This window comes from Photinus pyralis, unplaced genomic scaffold (genome assembly GCF_008802855.1).
Source record: "Photinus pyralis isolate 1611_PpyrPB1 unplaced genomic scaffold, Ppyr1.3 Ppyr1.4_LG2, whole genome shotgun sequence".
Taxonomy (NCBI): Eukaryota; Metazoa; Arthropoda; class Insecta; order Coleoptera; family Lampyridae; genus Photinus; species Photinus pyralis.
In genome coordinates this window covers 48,932,577-48,953,289 of record NW_022170403.1, presented here as the reverse complement: position 1 = coordinate 48,953,289, position 20,713 = coordinate 48,932,577, and the positions used below count along the sequence as shown (strand labels likewise).

The 20,713-nt window shown below is 34.8% G+C and overlaps 1 long non-coding RNA gene across 1 annotated transcript in view; it reads right to left on the bottom strand.

Annotated features, from left to right (window-relative positions):
- Positions 1 to 17,227: 17,227 nt before the first annotated feature.
- The window catches only part of LOC116163387, a 119,728-nt gene continuing 116,242 nt past the window's right edge, over positions 17,228 to 20,713 (bottom strand). The window contains exon 3 of the long non-coding RNA XR_004143733.1: positions 17,228 to 17,308. This is a non-coding gene — a long non-coding RNA (uncharacterized LOC116163387). The remainder of the gene's footprint in view (positions 17,309 to 20,713) is intronic.

Sequence of the window (20,713 nt, the reverse complement as noted above, 5' to 3'; positions counted from 1 at the left end):
AATGCCCAAGACATGAATTTGATGCATTTTTGGCGACCACGTGGATTTTGATCAAAACATGTCAAAATCGTTATTTATGCACCAAGATCGTTGGGAAAAAGACTAGGCGCATTATCTCAATGCCCAAGACATGAATTTGATGCATTTTTGGCGACCACGTGGATTTTGATCAAAACATGTCAAAATCGTTATTTATGCACCAAGAGCGTTGGGAAAAAAACCAAGAGCATTATCTCAAAGCCCAAGACATGAATTTGATGCATTTTTGTTAACTATAAAATGTATTTTGTAAGATTAAAATAAATTGTCGTTAAAAGTGATTGTAATACTGAGGATCCTTCGATATTTCGTTGTATCGGTTTATTTTTGTAGCGTCCGACAGCCCTCGACATGGGGAAGCAAAAGAAAAACGAATACCTACTTTGGAATTTCAAATCCGTTAAGTAATTATTACACAATTTTGTTTTCATATGTTTATTTAAAACGAGCATGTAAGGTTATGCAGTTTATTTCATTATCGCAGACCTGTTGCGATTTACCCGTTATTCCAGGTAACAATGGGTAGTACTAGGCTACCGAATTTGGAAATTTTAATCCGGCAAATTAAGCAAGTGTAATTAACAGTAGCTAATAAAATGAGTTGCAGTAAATTGCATCCAAACCAGTCGTGAAGGGCTCTTATTTGAGCTGAATTTTAAGACCGACTACAGATTTTGATGTTTATCGTAGGCTGCACAATTAAATAAATAAATTTTAATTTCTAGATGTAAACAATCGAATACGCCGTGTCGACTGGAAAACCATCGATCCCTCCATAAAATGGCCGAATTATATAAAAGGCAAAGACGTTGTTTAGAGGTAATTTTTTTGGCTTTAGTGTTATAACCGAAACGTACGATCTCTTTTGGCAATTGCTCGCTGTATTCGCTTACGTTATTTATCGGACACAGTACCGATAAATTTAAAGGTAAGCGACTGCTATAGTTCGTTTCACAAATAATTTAACATTTCTCATTAGGTCGTTAAGTAGCGGGAATCCCCACTGCGACATTTAAAACAATAGGACAATAGCCCCCATATAACTAAAAGTCAGCGGTTCTCAATAAAATTTTAATGTTTCAAACGCCAAATTGTAGTGCTCGTATAAATCGGCCCATTTCCTTAATAATCGATATATTTAAAATGTAGTTCCTTAAGGAATGCGTCGATAGGACAATAATCGTGTTGATACCATATTAATGTATTAATTAAATAGGTAGACACATTCCAAGTAGTTTCCCCAATTACAATTTGGCGTTTGAAACATTAAAATTTTATTGCGAACCGCTGACGTTTCGTTAAATGGGGGCTATTGTCCTATTGTTTTAAATGTCGCAGTGGAAATTCCCGCTACTTAACGACCTAATGAGAAATGTTGGCAGCCTTGGCTGAAACCCCGCCCACTCAAAAATAAAGGCAAAATAAAAATAAAATAAAAATAAATGTTAAATTATTGGTAAAACGAACTATATCTCACTTCCGCTAACTAAAAGGGGAGTATTGCTTTGCTTTTCCTGGATTTGATTTTCCGTAGCTACTGCTAATTAGTTTACGCTGTGTTGCATGCGTTTCCGTTAGGACAATCGCTACCGTGCCCGTGTGCCGTAATTCTGGGCTAAGCCGTTTCTTTAACTGACTAGGTACCGATTGTGTCAGACCGTTCTGAAACCACCGACCTTGGCCAGAAGTGAGGCTTTCATCTTTAATCTTCTGGTGGCGCTCGAATTCCTCCCTCCGTCCGCTCCGCCGACATGCGTTTTTGGATTGGACATCGCAGTTTATAAATTGATTATTGACAGTTCAAAGGTAATTAAGACTTTATTTAATTGTTTCAATCGAACGCAAGAGCGTGGTCCTTTGTGTATTGGGTCTGTTGCCCCTCTGTATTAGAGCTTTATATTATCAAATAATTTCTGTTTTGTGTAAAAGAAGAGTTAGATTGAGCCCAAGTTACGACTCAGGATTTTAAAGATTCGTGTTAATTGTTTTTTATAAGTGTCTGAAATTAATTGAGATTTATGGTATACTGGACAGGTGTTTTGTGGGTGACATCATTTTACACACGCCGGCGCCGTGTTCAAAGTAACAGCTTTCCACACACGCTGCTTCAAAGTATAGCTAAATGAAATGAAATATAGTTAAAGATCTGTTTCTAATTGCATTAAAACTCGTTAATTAACGTATTGCGCTTTTGGATTCCACATGAAATATGGGCTCTTGGAAAATTCTTCTGTATCCATCATTTGTTTTTTCAGAAAGATCGTACATAGTGTCACATGAGTAGGTATCCAAAAATCTCACGTCGAATCCAAACATGCAATAAAAAAAGTAGGTGTGCCATTAAAAATATCACCCTTTGATCGCTTCCGGCATTTCCCAAAGTGCTCCCAATTCGAAAATATTTTACATCGATTCCGCATAATCCCCTAGTTATGATTATCATCCTCCCTAGAAACGTGAAACTAAAGTTCCAAAAAAAACCGTAACTCAGTTGTGAGAAAAACCCTGCAATTAAAAAAGATCGTGGATTGCCTATAATCAACAGTCTCTGGCGTTAATATTCAACAGCAGGAACAGGCCACACTCTCCATAGAGATTTATCGAGACAATTCGACGGTAAAATGTTCCACACATAACAGAATTCCCAGGTGAAACCAAATTGCACGAAGCGCGGATATTAAAGATTTTCCCGATCACCATACATGAATATTGATTGAGCGAGTTGTATTCCTTACAGGTTGCCTTCTAATAACATCTTTCCAGTGCGAACACCCACAATAAAGCAATTTAACATCTACATAAATGTAATTAACAATAAATTAATGAAGATAGAACAAAGAACGGGAATAAGAACCGCATTATAACAATTTAATTGTATTATGCAAAACAGAAATGGAGAAAATAAAAGTGAAATAATTAAAGAAGGGTAGAGAAATGTCTACAAAATAAATGTGATTAATGTTCTCGAATGTTTTCGCGAGGGTTAGTAAATTTAAGGGGGACGTACTGGGGTGTTATCGATCTCACGTGACTGCATCGCACGAGCTTTTTGGGCAAGATTGATTTTACAAAAATGAATTTTGTTACCGAAAAACAATCTGCATCGTCACGCGCGCCGGATTGATCGTTAGTAAACTAATTACACGTTTTCACCCTAATCGCCATTTTTTTTAAATGCGGGCTAACTTGTAAAATTGCTCTTTAAATGAGCAACCGCAATTGTCGCTTAAAAATATAACGGAAGCGCAGTCAACGTTACGACTACACGTAACGTTAATTTAGCCACAGCCATTAAATAAAGCACAATTAAAAGCCAATGAACTGTGTACGGCGGCGCATTAAAAATCTTGTATTAAGTAAGGCCGTGACGAACCGTTATTTTTTCGTAACAAAATTAAAGCTTACGTCGTATGTATGTCGCAATACAAAAACAACAAAGTACGCTCACAAGTTCATGAAAAACCCCGTTTACATATAACTTTTTTTTTCCTCTTTTGCGCCCAATCCCAATGCAACACTAGAATGACCTCAATTAGCGCCACCGAAACTTTTTCCATTTACAATCGCGAGGAGAAAAAGAGCAGATAACAAAGGGAAGGCGATGCGAAAAGGGTGGAACAGCTGACTAGTCTCGAAATGAGGGGAGTTTGCTTCAAACATCTAAGAGTAATAACCCTCCGTTACTAAAAGGAGGGAAGGAAGTGAGCTATGAAGATCTTTTAACCGATATACATCTTGTGTAGATGATCCATCTGAAAGTGATTTAATTGAATTTGTATGTAAAATCTAATTAATGTCGCGTTTTTTCTTTAGATCAGGTGACATGAAAGTACGAATGACGGGTTTTGTTTTGTTTTTAATTGCTGTTGCTGTTAGCTGCCGTCTTACTTCATTAGTTATTAATTCTTATTAATTAGCAGTTGCTTAAATTTGACCCGACATTTTCACCTTTGATATTTATTATTTTGATATTACTAAATGACGGATATAAATCGGGATTACTCATGAATGAATTTCGTGACGACGACACGATCCATTCTTTTCTAATTTTTCATCGTTTACCCATCCGTTACCTAATTAACGTAACGTCGTTAATCTGCGCTGACAAATTTTACTTTGTCCTCTTTTGAAGCAGACATATCAAAGTAAATGTAGGTAATTAATTCGATCTGATCTGTTTGCCACTGGGCTATTACCGGATTAAATTATTAATTACTTATGCCTCGTAAGATACCAAAAGAAATTACACCTAATTATGGTTGAGTATACGCACACCAAAAGTTGGATACGACGTGATTAGATTAATTATGGCTGCCTTTTGTCGAAAATTTATTTGAATCGAATTCTAATTCATTAATTACATTTAATTGCGATATAATTCGTGTACACATGAACTCTATTTTCTCGACATCTCAACGATAAAGATTGTATTTAATTTTTACCCTTTTCATCAAAAGTATTTCGACAATCTCTATTTCAAGCACTACCATATTAGTTCTTCCATACTCAGAATAAACATGGAAGGTGGTCCTGAAGTTGGCAGTTTTAATTCTATTTTACAGTGTGCTTTAAATAAATAATTATGGAAGTTTTGTCACACGTATATCAGTAACAACAATTTGTTATACGCCCCTATGGTCATCCATCGTGTTTTCTTTTAATTCCTAAGGCCAGATTGCTTTTATGATAGCCTATGCGATGAATATAATTTTGAATTACCATGTGTATACAAATTTGCAATATCAAACGTTAGAGTGAAAAAGGTAATTTTACATTTGAAATTTAAATTTAAACGAAGTTAGGCGGGATTTTGAGTGTTTCATTAAATTGTTACTTATAACGTTTGCATCATAAATAAAACTGACAAGTTATTGATTTAACTCAGGTAACGTAACGATTTTGATCTTGATGGGATATTTAAATTTGGTGCTTTATCTGAGCACAACGTTCCCAAATTGTCTTGTCATAAATCTACCCAAATTAAGTTTTGGATATACAACTAGTAAATACCACATTATTTACCTTACCACATAATGCAAAAAAGGGACAAGTTAATAACCTGGGGAGCAACTACTAAGTACAATTATTGAACAGTGGCGTACTGACGTGAGAATAATATTTTCAACCCTATACAACGTGAAACACCATACTTATCCGATAGACTTCAATTGCTAGGCGCGTTTAAAAATTCCCTAAAAAAAGCAGGTAGAGTGGTTAAAAATTTCCTCGAAAATTTCTTAGTCAAAATGCACATGGTCAAAGAAAATGTACCTATGTATGTTGCATCCAGATGAAGATTTGGGACGTTTTCCTGCCGAAATGAGTGTATAAATAAACGATTTTAACATTTTTTAAATCATAATTCAGTTAGGATCATTCCACGAATCTTGTTGTCTCAGACGTCAAATTCTTAAGCGACCGAATGCAAAAAGCATGAACAAAAAAGTTCCACAAATCACAGTCCGCTTAAAAATGAATAAAATGTCAGTTTTCCCAACAGCTATAGATGCAGTATTGCGAGCACCTTCTCTCGTCTGTCATAAACTATATATACTTTTCACTTTTGACACCAGAGGTCATGAAAATTCTAAGAAATCTTTCCTGTACAGTTTAAAGAGCACTTAAAAGATGTATAAGAAGAAAAGTGTTTCACAGATTTTAAAATATTTGATAACTACTTTGCCCCTTCAAAATTTCTCTAAAGTTTGCAAAAGTTCCAAGTGCCTTCGGGAATTTTTAGAGAAAAAAAATGTGCGTTTCTTCGCCTTTAGCTAGAATGTTCTATAGTCTCCTAGAGTCTTTAATAGAATTGAAGTAAATCACGAACTTTTCAGTTTTTAAAAACCTGCACGAATCTTCAACAAACAGTCATCAATAGGAGTGTTTTGAAATCTTCAGATTTTGAAGAGTACTAAAAAAGATCTTTAATGATCCCTATGTGCCAAAAATCTCCAAGAGCCGCCAATCGATAAAATGATGAGTAACCTTGTTTTCTGCCATAGACAGGTTCTTATTTAGCGAAAGATGTGGTAATTTCATGCTGAAAATCCAGAGGTATCAAGCTAAAATTGTTCAAAATATTTACCTATAATAATAATAATAATGTTTATTGTTCTACAGATACAAAGTATCCAATAACAGAACAAAATTAAAGTATGTTACGTTTGCGCAAGCGGCACTATAGACAAAAAGATAATATGCAAGATAAAATAAAAATAAGAGTGAACCTATTACAATGTAATTAAGTAACTAAATTAAACCATGACATTACATAAAAGAAAACAAATACATAAAAGAAAACAAATTTAAACAAATTTCAAAATTTCAGATAGAGGAGAAAAATTAATGTCTGCATGTCTACAGTATATGTTAAAATTACGCGACATTATGAAGGAAGGGGATTTTGATAATATGTTAGTTTTGGGAATGGGATTTAAGAATGCCTTTGGAAACCGGGAAGTGCGTGCTGGGACAGATATGTTAAGGGATTCAAGTAGGGAAGGACAATCAACATGATTGGTTATGATGCCATGAAGAAATTTTATGCTGTTAGACATGCGTCTCTTACTTAACGATTCAAAAGAGAAGCGCTCAAGCAATAGTTCTTGAGAAGACCCTCTTGCTGGGTACACCCCATCTACCCTGAAGGACATATACTTAAGAAATTTTCTTTGGATTCCATCCACTGCTTTGATATGGACATCATAGATGGGATACCAAATTAAGCAACAGTACTCTAGTTTAGGTCTCACAAGGGAATAATATAGTGAGAACATGGTGTGTAAATTGGTAAAATTTTTACTATTTCTTATAAGAAAGCCCAGTGTTTTGGTGGCTGAACTGGATACTTGACGTACATGCTCAGCAAAACGTAATTCACTGTCAAATACAACTCCCAAATCTGTAGTGGATACCACACGATTTAGTGATACTGCATTCAGTGTATAATCATATAATACGGGATTCCGTCTTCTTGTGAAAGATATAACTTTACACTTTTTAATGTTAAGGTGCAAGTTATTTACGTGAATATGGGATTGTTTGAGGTAAAGTTATTTTTATAGGATTTCTTATTTGGTTAACTCTTTCCTCTACCTATATCACAATCCGAAACCCATTTTTTAATGGAGTACGTAAGTTTGATTTTGGTCTAATATTAGTATTGTAGTTTTTTGGATGTATCTTTTTATGCACGCTACGAGCATTGGGGTGGTCGTAACAAAGAGGTGTCGAGTTTTGGATGATTTGCAACACTCGCTTTTGAATCGAAGATACCTGTCTGTTAGGTGGAACTGATCTAACACATTGTATCTAAGGTCGAAGAATTGCTAGAATATCAGGAATTGTAAACGTGCAGGTAACCTGTAAATGCATTTGTCATTATTTTATCTTGCCGTTTATATTTGCCATTGTCGTGACGAATTGCTCTGTAATTGATATCCTGAATGCAGAAGTTGTGGAAGTATAATTAACTGTGTAAAGTTTCTTCTAATTTATCTTTGTCTTTGTCGTTAATGTTAACGCGAGCTAATTAAATTAAGTGGTTAATTTATGTTTATGTAAACCGACGCGGGGTATATTTGAACAGCGGGATATGCAAGTACATTAACGCATGCGAATCGCCGCATCGGTATGATCACTTGCATAGCCAGCTGTACAAATATATCCCGCGTCCGTCCCGCTCCCGTTCCCGCATTCCCGCGTCGGTTTGAGTGGACCTTAATCTTTCTCACGGTCAAGAAGATTAGATTAGGTTATAGTTTGTAAATAAGAGCTGGCCTAGAATTTACTTAAACGTAACCTTGATCCGAATTGCAAACTTATTTATTGTTTTATGCAATTAAATATAATTTGTGTATATGTATTGTTCTTTGCTAAGACAGTATTTTTTATACCCGCATGAGGATTCACCAAGCTTGTATTCTTATTTTATTATATTTTTTATTTACATTCTGGCGAGTTCACTTCTGGCACCCAAAATTATATGAGCTGGAAGACCCGTTTCCCCTGGCTAGCTGTAGCCAATCCCCTTTTCCTTCTCGAGGTTCGCTGTACTATAAGCCCAAGTTACTAGGTAGAGAGGGGGAAGGGACAGGTGCTTACAAGAGCCAATGTATTGTAACAGCGAATTACAATGTAAACAATTCGTTCTTACATAGAATGCGCACTATTGTTATTGTAAACCTACCTAATTGCAAGATTTTGACCGGATTTCAATCCGATGTTGTTTAATTCTCGAACTAATTTTGGATCGTGTCTAAACACTTATCTCTCATTGTGGAGGATTTAATTAAATTTTTGGTGAATTACGTAAGTAGTGACTTTGTTAATTCGTATCAGTGACATAACATAAACAGATGTATTAGATATGATCCAGTTGGGACAATTTCAACTCGCTTATGAATCCCGTGAACGTAAACCTCTCAAGTTCTTATGGAATGGGTTGCTGCTAGAGTAGAATTTGAATAGGATCAAAGGCGACAAAAACTCATGTTGCCGTTTGCATAATAGCAACAAAATTAAACAAACTACACGAAGATAACAGATATCAACGCCGATTTTCTTTTATCTCCCGTGCGTTTAAGTGCTGAGTGCTACGATTGTATGCGCTCTGTTCAGAGATTTACGCGGATAATAAATACGGATATAAAGTTGGTATTTTTTTTATAATACGACACGAGAGAAAATCTATAAAAGCTCCGAACATAAATTAAAGGGAGTATGGGGCTGTAATTTGTATGCGTCAACTTTTATTTGGAAATAAATTTATATTCAGCTAATGAAAGAACTTGCGTCGACAAAACCTGGTTTGACAGGTACGCGCCGGTGTTAACAAAAAAAAATGTAAAGTTTTGCATTAAATAAAAAATTAGCGGTAATTTATTATTGGGTGGTTGCGTAAAAAATAAGGTAAGCTCGCACCTTTTTATGAAATTTGGATTCTCTCCCCATACAATTTCGACAACGTTCTCATTATTTTATTGAATTATTCATACTTTTTGGGTAGGCTGTTATAAAATCACTCTCTGATGGTGATCGATCGTTGGAAACTCAAGTCCCGAATCTTCCTTACATTCCTTCAACATTGCAATATTTCTGGTTACTGCCAACCAATATGTGAAAGCAAATTGAATCCCTCATGGATATTATTTGTTTAACTAAATCACGTCACCTTATTTTGAGGGTGTTGCGAATATATGTATAACAAAATTATATAGCAAATTAAAGCAGGTTGGTTTTGACATGCGTTTGCTTCAATTTAAAAGGCCATGTTAAATTTGCATGAAAAGCGTTCTGCGCATTTAACGCGAGCCCCAATTTGAATGCCAGTCACCAGTCACCACTGCACCTTTACGTTACAAACAGGGTTTCTAGACGACGTATCCCAAAAAACAAGTTAAAAAAAGTCTCTGAAGTTCCCCCACTAGATTTAAGCGCATTTTTGATGTGGCAGATCAGTTGAGATTTACTTGATAGGGATAGAACATAGATAATAATTAACGTCACAATCAAAGGTGATTTAATGAATGATCTCAAAAATATTACAAATAGGACACTGTAATACACAGATCTGCAATGTCAATATTTAAATTTAAATTAATTTTTTGTAAAAAGAGGATAATAATATCAAAAACGGCTCCCGCAGAAAACAACGGAGCTACAATCGTTACGTAAATATCAAGCAACCCGTGTAAATTTATTCAATACAATTTTTATGGGGAGATTTTGTGTTTTTCTGGGAGGCTTGGTTAGGGAGATATGAATCGTCACAATTTTAAGAAATCTATAACAGCGAAAATAAAGAACTAAGATAATGAAAAATTTACTACAGAAAGTAACTAGTTACTTAAACGGAATGTAAATCAAGAATATCAATGGAAACAATAACGTTACTCACTATGAAATTCTATTTCCTTACTTTAACGCACTTAATGAAAATGATAATAAATTATCAACTTCAGGAACTTTCAACTTTCAGGTTAAGCGATGCAGAAATAACACGATAATACGAATATAATGCCGAAAACCCGAAAATTTTCCGACATTCCGTTGTCGAGATCTCGATCGATATATAAAAGGCGCCCGAGCAGCCGACAGTGAAGCAATAAGCTCCTTTTTGACAATCAAAAATGGGCTAAAAAAACTGCAGTACGAATAGCCGACAATCGCACGGACATACCTTTCTTGAAATACTTCAAACGCAATTTTTAGAGCGATTATAACATGCGCATAATTCGTCTATGTTTGAATGGCATACTATGCCACAGATTACACATCTGTCACCAGTGCCGGTTTACCGGTTAGGCACGGTAGGCACGTGCCTAGGGGCGCCTACCATTTAGGGGTGCCAGCCGCCAGTGTACCACCAAGTATCGTACGCCATGAGCAGTACGCACACTGAATGGAAATTCCCATAAAGATGTGCTTACGACTTTTTAAATTTAATTCCTTAGTGTTGTATCATTTTTTACGACAAAGATTAACAGTAATTACACATTCATTTTGAAATGTGTACATTTACCTACTATACAGGGTGGTGCCTAGCGCAACGCAGCATAGGGATTTCAATGATAATTTCTTTATAGTCAATTACTAGCTCCCCTAATTATTTTAGAGCAAAAGTCTAAATAAGTTTTTTTTAGAGAAAAAAATACTGCATCTGTTCGTACTTTTAGTTATAATTTTCCATTTTTCAAAACCGTAGAAATCGATAAAATAAAAAATTACATTTTTATAAATCAGTGATGCTTTGGAATCTTTATAACAAACTACAAGCGCATCGCATCTAAGTTATCGTTGCTTGACGTCGAACGATTTTCATATTTAATTCTGTTTCAACTAACCGCGGCAATAAAAGGCATCTTAGGGTAATGTTTTTTTAGAGAATGTATGCTGCATTTGCATCAGGTACCTACTATTTGTTTATCATTTTCCGGAATCAGAGTACCTACATAATCGAAGAAAAAAAATTGATTTGATTTGAAGAAGATTTGTTCCTAAACTTATATTCGGATTTTCCGCTACTGCAGCCAAAACGTTGAATGTATTGTCGTTTTCCTGATGGTTTTGACGGACATTTTGAACGTTATTGCACTTGCAGTTCTTTAACTAATTTATAAACAAGTATACATAAATTTAATATACGTCAAAGGCAAATAATGAAACGTGATCGCTGTTTTTTAGGTAATTCCATGGCATATTTGATTTTTTGTAAAATGGACCTTTTTATTTTGTCGATTTCTACGGTTTTGAAAAACGGAAAATTATGAGTAATAGCATGAACAGATTCAGTATTTTTTTCTCTAAAAAAAACTTATTTAGACTTTTGCTCTAAAATGATTAGGGGAGCTAGTAATTGACTATAAAGAAATTACCATTGAAATCCCTATGCTGCGTCGCGCTAGGCACCACCCGGTATAACAGGATATGAAAACTGAGAAGCTGCAATTTTTGTATCAAATTGATACACGTAATCGCAGTGCTACTATGAACTTTTTAAGAAATTCTCTCGGCAGAATGAGACTTAATGAATTTGCACTTCTACACATGAATAGTGATATATTAGACCGCATAAATGTTGAGGAAATTTTGGATAAATTTGCTTCACAAAAGACTAGAAAAAAAATGTTTTAGAGAACTATGACCTTTTAACTTTTTATTATTTAAAAATACCTTTTTTGATTCAGTTTTAGAAAATGATTATTTTTTGTTATCTTAAAACGCAAATAATACTATTCCATTGCCAAGACTAATTTTTTAATAAAGGATTTTTTTAAATGTCGGGTGGGCGCTTAAAGGGCTGTGCCTAGGGGAGAAAATGTTCCTAAACCGGCACTGTCTGTCACCATGCATATCAACAGAAACATTATCATATTTCTTTCTTATTCTCTTCTTGTGTGTTCTAAAATTATTGAAATATCTTAAAAGATTTTAAAATTTGCATTTCTACAAAACGGTCGCGCTTAATCTTTTGAGAATGCACAGGGTGCGTGAAAACAAGCAATACAAATCAAACAATATTAAAATAAGAACTAACCTACTTCACCTGCAAGCAACATAAACAAAACAAGCGTCTTTGTTTTCCTATCACCCGCAATAATATGCAAATAAATTTCATTTGCCTGTACATAATTTTAAATATTTAAATGCCCGAAATTCCAACTCTAGCACAGTAGTTTGTTGCACCTGTTAGGTCATAGATGGAATTTTTATATTTAAAAGATTAAACACTTAATTACGGAAAAATTGTATTTATATTTGTCAACGGTCTAATTAGTGCTTTCGCGAGCATTTAAAATATTTCACGTTGGCCCATCGCATCGTTATATGTGCATAAAATATGCGCCCTCCTTTGTGGTTAACCAATGATATTAATTTGGAATGCATTCACAAATTTTGGATAAAGACAAATATGTTACCTCAATCATTGATGGAGATTAACTTTATAGCGAAGTTTGGTGTGGAAATTTCAGTCTTATATACCATTGCCCTATGTGGATTAAGGGAATCCAGGTCTCGCATATGGAGCCAGTATGCCTTTTCGCTTTACACTTCGTTTAAAAATATACAAAGACCATATGTGTTTAGAAACAATTTCGGTGACCGAGTTTTACGTCATATCAAAACAATTTTTATGTACGTGCATTATATTAATCTGACTGACATCAGTTTTTATTCACAATCAATAAGCTTACCGTGACTTTTAGTCTAAATTCTATAATAAAAACTGTACGCAATTGTTTGTAACCTGTTACTGTTGACAAACCATGGGAGCGCTAAAAGTAAAGTTATCCCATAAGTACAATTGGGGAAAAAAGTACGAATGCATTATAATTTTTATTTACAAATTACAAAAAAAGTCTAATTTTTTAATATATTGTGTAAACTATGTCAGGTGGCCGTTGTTTAGTGTGACAATATCGAAGATAACAACGGGCCACCCTGTATATGCAAATGTTTTAATTTAATTTAAATCTAGAGGGTTTTATTATGAATAAGCAGAGTTGGTATGTTTCATCGCAATTTGTTATTTTCGTGTCTATTTCAGTGGCACACCCATAGGGAGGGTTTTCGGGGTTACCCCCCCCCCCCCCGAAATTAAGCACTGATAGATTTTGATATAAATAAACCACGAACTAGCCTAAATCAAACAAAAAGGTGTAACGTTAATACGGAAAGTACCGAAACTTATTACCGGATTGCAATATATATTCCATTTTTGGATTCTTTTATAAGTAACCTAAAGGAAAGGTTTTTAAAACACAAACAAATATTGACCGGATTTCAAAGCCTATTTCCCAAAGATCCGACCATTCTCTCCGAGGAAACCTAAACTGAATTCCAGTCTTTAGTATAATTTTATAAAGATGATTTGACAGGAACTATAGATGAGCTAGTTGCCGAACTTAGACTTTGGTATAGAGCAATCGCCAGATTGCCAAATGAAGATCGACTCAGAGATGCTTTAAGTGCTTTACAACACGTTACAGACACCTTTACAAATAACAGGCGATCAAAAATGAGTTGCTGTCGAGTCGGCTTTGGAAGTTCAAGTTAAACACGATTTCCCATGCAAACAAAAGTTCCAAAGGTGACTCGACAGCAACTCATTTTTGATCGCACAGTATTAGGGTATTACTTGCTATATTACCTACATTGCCTGTCTCTACTGCGGAAGGCGAACGTAGTTTTTCAACTTTGAGAAGACTCAAAAATTATTTAAGAAATAGTTCTTCCGAAAACTGACTAATGCCCGTTTGCACCGACAAATTTAAGCGGAGCTTAGCTTAAGTGTAGCTTAAAATCCATGGCAACGATTATTGAGACAATGGTTGCCATGGATGCTAAGCTCCGCTTAAATTTGTCGGTGCAAACGAGCATTAATGGCTTAACTCTTCTAAACATTTATAGAAACATGACCCCTTCTGTGGAAAATATTTTAAAGAAATTCGCACAGAAAACTGGAAAATTAAAACTTAGTTTAACTTAATATTTTTAGTCATAAATAATTTCTTTTATGTTCTGTTTTGTTTTTTTCGGACAAAGTGTAAGTGTAACTGTATAATCTTTTGTTTATTAAAAATATAATTTATGTTAACATTTTGGATTTACTAATTTCAATAACCCCCACCGAATTTTTTTCTGGGTGCGCCACTGGTCTATTTTTCCATTTTAGAATTATTTTGATTGCACAATTTCTTGTGTAAATTTAATCATTCGTGTGAATTTGCTTATTTAAATTGTAAGACGTGAAGCTTGCGTTGTTTAAAATTAAGGAACATCCAGTCGAGTGCATTTAAGTGTTATCTGGTCGTGTGCGATAAGAGCGTTGGTATCGCGAAAGATAATTGATTTCAAGATGCACGTGTGTTGATAACAAAGGATGCAGGTGCGCGATTTCTTTTGAGTGTGATTTTGTTATGAAAGAGAGAACATCTCAAGCGTTCCTTATACATTTATAAAAGTAGAAGTGGTGTTCTGATAAATACGAAATTAAAGAGACAAAACGGAGCTTGTTAGCCCAAACCAGCTGTCTCGTCGTACGCTGTTCCCCTCGCGGTGGGAAATGAGCGTTTACGCCTTTGGCTAATTTAGTAATTGGCCTTTTTGGATATTTGAAAACGCAGTGTCGTCGCATACAGAATAATCTGTGCAGTTGCAGATGCAGTTAAATTGATTTTGGAAAAGCAGTTTTAGAACGTTATCTTATCCACAAAAGTTTGACGTGTTTTTTTCCCGTCTGAATATCCATAAGAAAGAAATTGCATCCTTTAATTCAACAAACCAGCTCGAGTGATCGAGTTCCGTGTAATAGAAAAACAAATGACGTTTCCTGATGCTGTCAACGAGTGTTTTTATATTAGTGAATATCGCAAGACCGTTGTTAGGACCAGATTAAATGGATTGTTAAGAGAAAACTGTAAGTCATTTTAAGACTTCCTCTGCTTATTTGTGTCAACCACCTGCGTGTGGGGTAAATGTAAAATTGGGCTTGTGCCCCCCTTTATTTCAGGTTTTTATTGACGATGTTGTAACGTTCTGTTACAGATTCTAATTTTTGCGAAACATGTTGATATATTGGAAAATTCCAGAATCACGCTAAAATTGTTTAAATTAATTATCTAAGCGTTTTTACGCGAAAGAGGAGTGGCTTATCTCAAATACCGGAGACTGAAAACGTTCAGGTAACCTGTAGGTAATTGCTTTTGTCGTTAGGTTGTCTTACCGTTTATCTTTGCCAATGCCGTGGCGAGTTGCTCTGTAATTGATATCTTGAATACAAAAGTTGCGGATCTATACGTAACTAAAGTGTCTTCTCCTTTATCTTTGCCCTTGTTACTCTTTACGCAAGGTACTTCAGGTAGTGAATTTGTTTCATAATAATAATGATAATGATGTTATATTACGTGCTTTGCAAAACAAAATGTTTATCTTTCTGTCTCTAATCGAGATTAGATTAAGTACACTTTATAAGCAATCACAGCAATCACTAATCAGTTGTACTGAAAATTTGCATTTAGTTAAGTGTGATTGTTTATTGCCAAGACAAAGGCGATTTTACCCACTAGTTCCTGATGATTCCCAAAGCTTTTATTTTTAGTTTATATTTTTATTTCCTCTTTGGCGTGACTTGTGCACGCCTGGAAACCAAAATTATATGAGCTTTGTCAAACCTCGGTAGTTGTTTCACTGGAAGACCCGGTTCCCCTGGCTAGCCGTGGCCAATTTGCTTTTACTTGTCGAGGTTCGCTGCCATGTATTGCGTATGTGTTTCAGGATGTCATAATAGTGTGTTTATTTGAATCTATTGTACGACCCAGAGAGAATTCTCATGTACAGATTTTTCTATTTGTGGTCAAGATTTATCCCATCTATCAATTTTTGTAATTGATTCTTTGGAATTTTCGGAAGTTGATCAAGGTCACTGAGAATTTAGAATCATTATTAGCATTTTGCTTTGTAGCGAATGCCGAAGATCTACGAGTAGAGATCATAAAAATTCTAACTCTTACAGTAAGTGCAGCTGTAGGAAATCAAACGGAAACAATGCAGGTAGGTACAGAAAAGGCTCTTGTCGCCATTTAGTATGATTCACAAGTTCTTATCTGCACGGTGCGTAATTCTTTTCTTAACGATGATTTACAAGAAATATAGAAAATCTTCTCTAATTTCGGATAGCAGTTTATACGTTGAACGTAAAAATTCAGTTACACAGCAGCGATTGACGACGTAAAACCAAAAGTAAACGCTTTAACGATAAATATCTTGAACAAATAATGACGCAATTACGTTAAGAAAACTATTTTGAAGACAAAACTTACCTTCGGTGAAGGCGTAGCTACCGAAATACAAAGCACAATAACTGCGATTATATAATTAATCAAATCAAATTAATCGGTCAGAAAGCAGAAGCACTCTAGCGGACGGCTCTAGAGGCGCTTAGTCCATAAGACCCCACACTGCATCTGGAGGTAGCGAGTTGGGAACGCAGTATAACTACTACAACCATACAATTTACAATAAAAAGTTACACAAAAATATAAGGTGACTTTGATCAAAGCATCTGTGCAGGGCTGTAGCTAAGCGTTAAATCGTGCAAGGGGGGCAAAAAATGTTTGAGAGCAGGCAAAAATATTCAAATGAACCGAAGGTGCATATTCGACTTGACAAAATATAACGTTCGATTTCATGAAGAAATAAGTGACTTTTTTTATTACGCCCGATATAAATGATACGATACCTCCAACTACCTATAAGAGGATCTTACTTCAACAAAACATAAACTGTACGTTGTCAAATTAAACCATGGGCATCTTTAGTTGGACTCAATACAATGAGAGTTCATAAAATACATGAAACATAAATAGGATGGAATAAAATAGAAATAGAAATGCAACCTTTAACAGTGTCCTGTCAAACAGTTAACAAAAAGTACCCCATTTTCAGGCGTACAAAGAACTCTGTTTTGTCACTGTTTTTATACGGTATACACCTATTTCTAAACGGTGTAAGTTTACGTTAAAAAGTCGTTCAGAAGATAAGTATATTATTTTTAAGTTCCTTTTGACGTTAATGTAACGTAATGGTTGGGAACATTTGGAACTTTACGTTTAAGAAACGTATTTTTTTAACACAATTGGATAAATTAATCTACGCGAAGTGCAATAATAAAGAAGTAATAAACACAGCATGGTCTACACTCTACATGAAATGCAAAGGGTTACTCACGTGATTGTTTTCTACTGCAACTGCAAGAGAAGTTCCGTACCTGAAACAAGATTACATCAATTAATTTCTAAGATTGCCTGATAATTACAAGGGAGTAGAATATACAGTTTTAACAGTGTTACAAAACAAAGGTGGGTGTCCATATTTAAACAGAATACAAATTAATAATTTATATTCAAATCATATCACTTCTCCGAAAGTGAACTATACAAATTAGTGTAATCGATTTTGTTGAGCGCTTGGATTGACATAAACAGCCAGGACAATAAAATAAAGTCGTAATGTGGACGTCACTATAAACATAATTAATTATCGCATATTAACCTTGAAGAGTCGCAACCCAAGTATTTTTATAATTTGCTTATGACTCAATTTCAGTGTTGATCAAAATCTATTTCTGTAATGTTACTTTACTTTAATTCTGATTTGTGGAGACCACCGTGGTGGAGACTAATGAATTTGTGAGCAAGGCAAAAAACGCATTAACATTTTGGAGTAATTTCTGAAGAGTAGCAAACTAAAATATGGTTAGATACTAAACACAAAAAAACTACAATTTTTTTTCTCCGAAGACGCAAATTTTGAGAATCTCGTATATCTTCGTAACGTGGTCAACCAGTAGATTATTGGAAATACCTGAACCTTAATATTTCCAGTACAATAGTTAGATCATTTTCGTTTCTGGCATTATGATATTAATAATAAAAGGTGTATGTCCGTATTTGTTTTAGTATGGAGAACAACAGAGGCTTACATAGCAACACTAAAACGAAAATGAAGTTAGGTCCAATAGCTTTTTTTACTTGACCACGTATACTTATTTTGAAAATATATAATAAATTATGCAACAATCATTTGTACTCGACGCATTTCCAATAACTTAATAAACTAAAAAACAAAAGATTCTTATCTAAAAATAAAAAAAAAACAAAAGACTGTAGGCCAAGTTTAGTTTTGAACATCCGAATTTATTTGGAACAAAAACATGGAGGCTGCGAATTTTCCATCGATCATAGTTTGAGTTACTAACGAATAACGACCAAACTTGGCCACCCTATCCGGAGGAAATAATTTATACGCACACGTGAAATTGTCTAATTTTAATACTAATTTTTAATACTAATATTATAATTTAATACTAATAATATAATTAATACTAACTCCGAATACCAAACACCTTTTTTAGCGCACTTTTTTAAAGAATAAAAAAATGTGCTATTGTTGTGTTTTGTCCGTCCGTCCGGACCTACGTGTGCCATGTTGAACTACTTTTAGGGGAATGGTGATAGAGTACCTACTGGAATTTTTTGCAATAGGTAGCCTATACTTTGAAGGTGTGCCAGATGCTCCCCCATGAATTACTTCCTGAGATGATGTTTTTGAAGGTAAACCTTGCATAACTTTCACATGCGATAAGCAATTAGTCTCTTATTTTGCATACACCTTTAGTGGTGCCAAGTAATACTGGACGGGGGTGGGGACACGCGTTCTACCCTTGATGGTGATTCAGCTGCGCTACTCCTTTTCGAGATCAGTGGGTGGAGTTAGGTTGGGGAGGGGAGGGGGGGTTTAAAAGTTGGTTTTAGGTTTCGTGGTATTCTAATTAAAGGTCTCAACAAAAGGAACTGTTTTTTACCAACTATACCGACCATCTTCGTTCTCCCTTATCAAAATAGGGGGTGAGTTGGGAGGCGGAACTGATTTTATCCTTCATGGTTGGTCTCAATGAAACGAAACGAATTAATTTCTACTAACCATTAGTCCTCCTCTTCGACCCCTTATCATAATCGGATATAATTCCTTACATAAGAGCGGATTGTCGGAAGAGGGTACCTACAAAGGGCGATTGGGCCGTATGGTAGAAATATACCCATTGGTGATGTAAAAGCTTGCAGTGCGAATATCTCGAGATTGGAATAACGGCTATTGACACATCTGGGTAGAAATATCCAATGGTAGGGTCTAAACTTTATGTACGAATATGTCGAGAACAGTGTCGGAAGATTTTACTCACGAAGAGCGATTGGGGCGTAGGGGCATTAAAAAACAATTTGCACTTATTATTTGATCATTTATCAGCAATGAGCATGCTATATTGCGTTAAATTAAACAATTTTCAAGAGGGGAAAAGTGAATTGCAAAAACGAGCTTTGTCCCCTCTACCTACAGCCCTGGTTTCTATTACTAGCTGTGAATGATCGTTCAGCAAATTGTAATTGATTCTCTGAGCCTCCATGGGTCTTGCTTCGCTAAGCGGAAAACGGGAAGAGGTGGGGAAGTCGGAAGGCCCACTTCAACACTGTCATAGTGCCATCGATAGTTTTGCATCGACGAAGGCAAGGGTAGTGAGCGTACAGATTGTTTTTGTAGCAATATTGTAATGGTTCTTATTATACAGAATATAAATCAAAATCAAAGATTATTTAGAATTTAGATAGTTGCATTATTGTGTTCTTTGATTTCTTTTAATTAATATTAATTTTATTATTTTTGTCCATTTTTATATACAGGGTGAGTTTTCTTTTTCATTTTAAGCATTAGGATCTCGAAAACCGTAAGACATAGAGGTTTGATTAAATGAGAAAAGAGTTGTAGTTTTAAGAGCTTATCTTTTGTTTTTTTTTAAAAATCCACAGTTTACTAGATATGAACGAAAAACAGATTTAGTGATTTTTCATTGTATTGTTGTAAAATCGTTAGTATTAGAAATACAGAAATATGCAAAGAACAAAAATTGTAGATTTTTTTCCACTTAATAAGATACATTTATTAATATTTATTCTTCTTTTATAATTTTCGAGTGCATTTTTTTAAATAGTAATCATAGTTGACTGTGACATTTTTAAAAAGTGCATTTTTTTCTGTTTACAATGATATAAGGTTCATTGTACTTACTTTGACAAATAAACATGATACAGAACTATTTGTATTATTAAGAGTAGTAAAAACAGATTTTGCCATGGGAAACATTTTTGTTCTCTTAATTACTGTCTATTATAATATTTAACTTGCAGTTAGTTGTGCGGCGGAGCACCGTTGTGTTGAAACCAGCGTAAATTACGACGTGTTTCCAAATCTAACCCATCCTACATATCTTGAAATTCATTTGGTAGAAAATGAAGATAACATTGGCCTGCCCAATTTTCGTCGTAAATGAAAGGTACCTATCTCACTGATATTGTTTTCCAATGCGAACTCTGCGAACTCTGTTTACTTACCTCTCAATAATACGGAAATTACAAGCAAGCCTTATATCCTTATAAAGAGAAAAATTTATCCTTTTGAAAAATGTCAAAGCCAACTATGACTACCATTTAAACAAGTTAAAAAGTAATCGTAAACGATTTACATAAAGCGCATTTCCACTTGCATTCATTTCCCATTTGTAAGATGCAACTTCTGTTAAAATCGTAAAAATCCGGCCACAAATATGAAAGATAGCGTT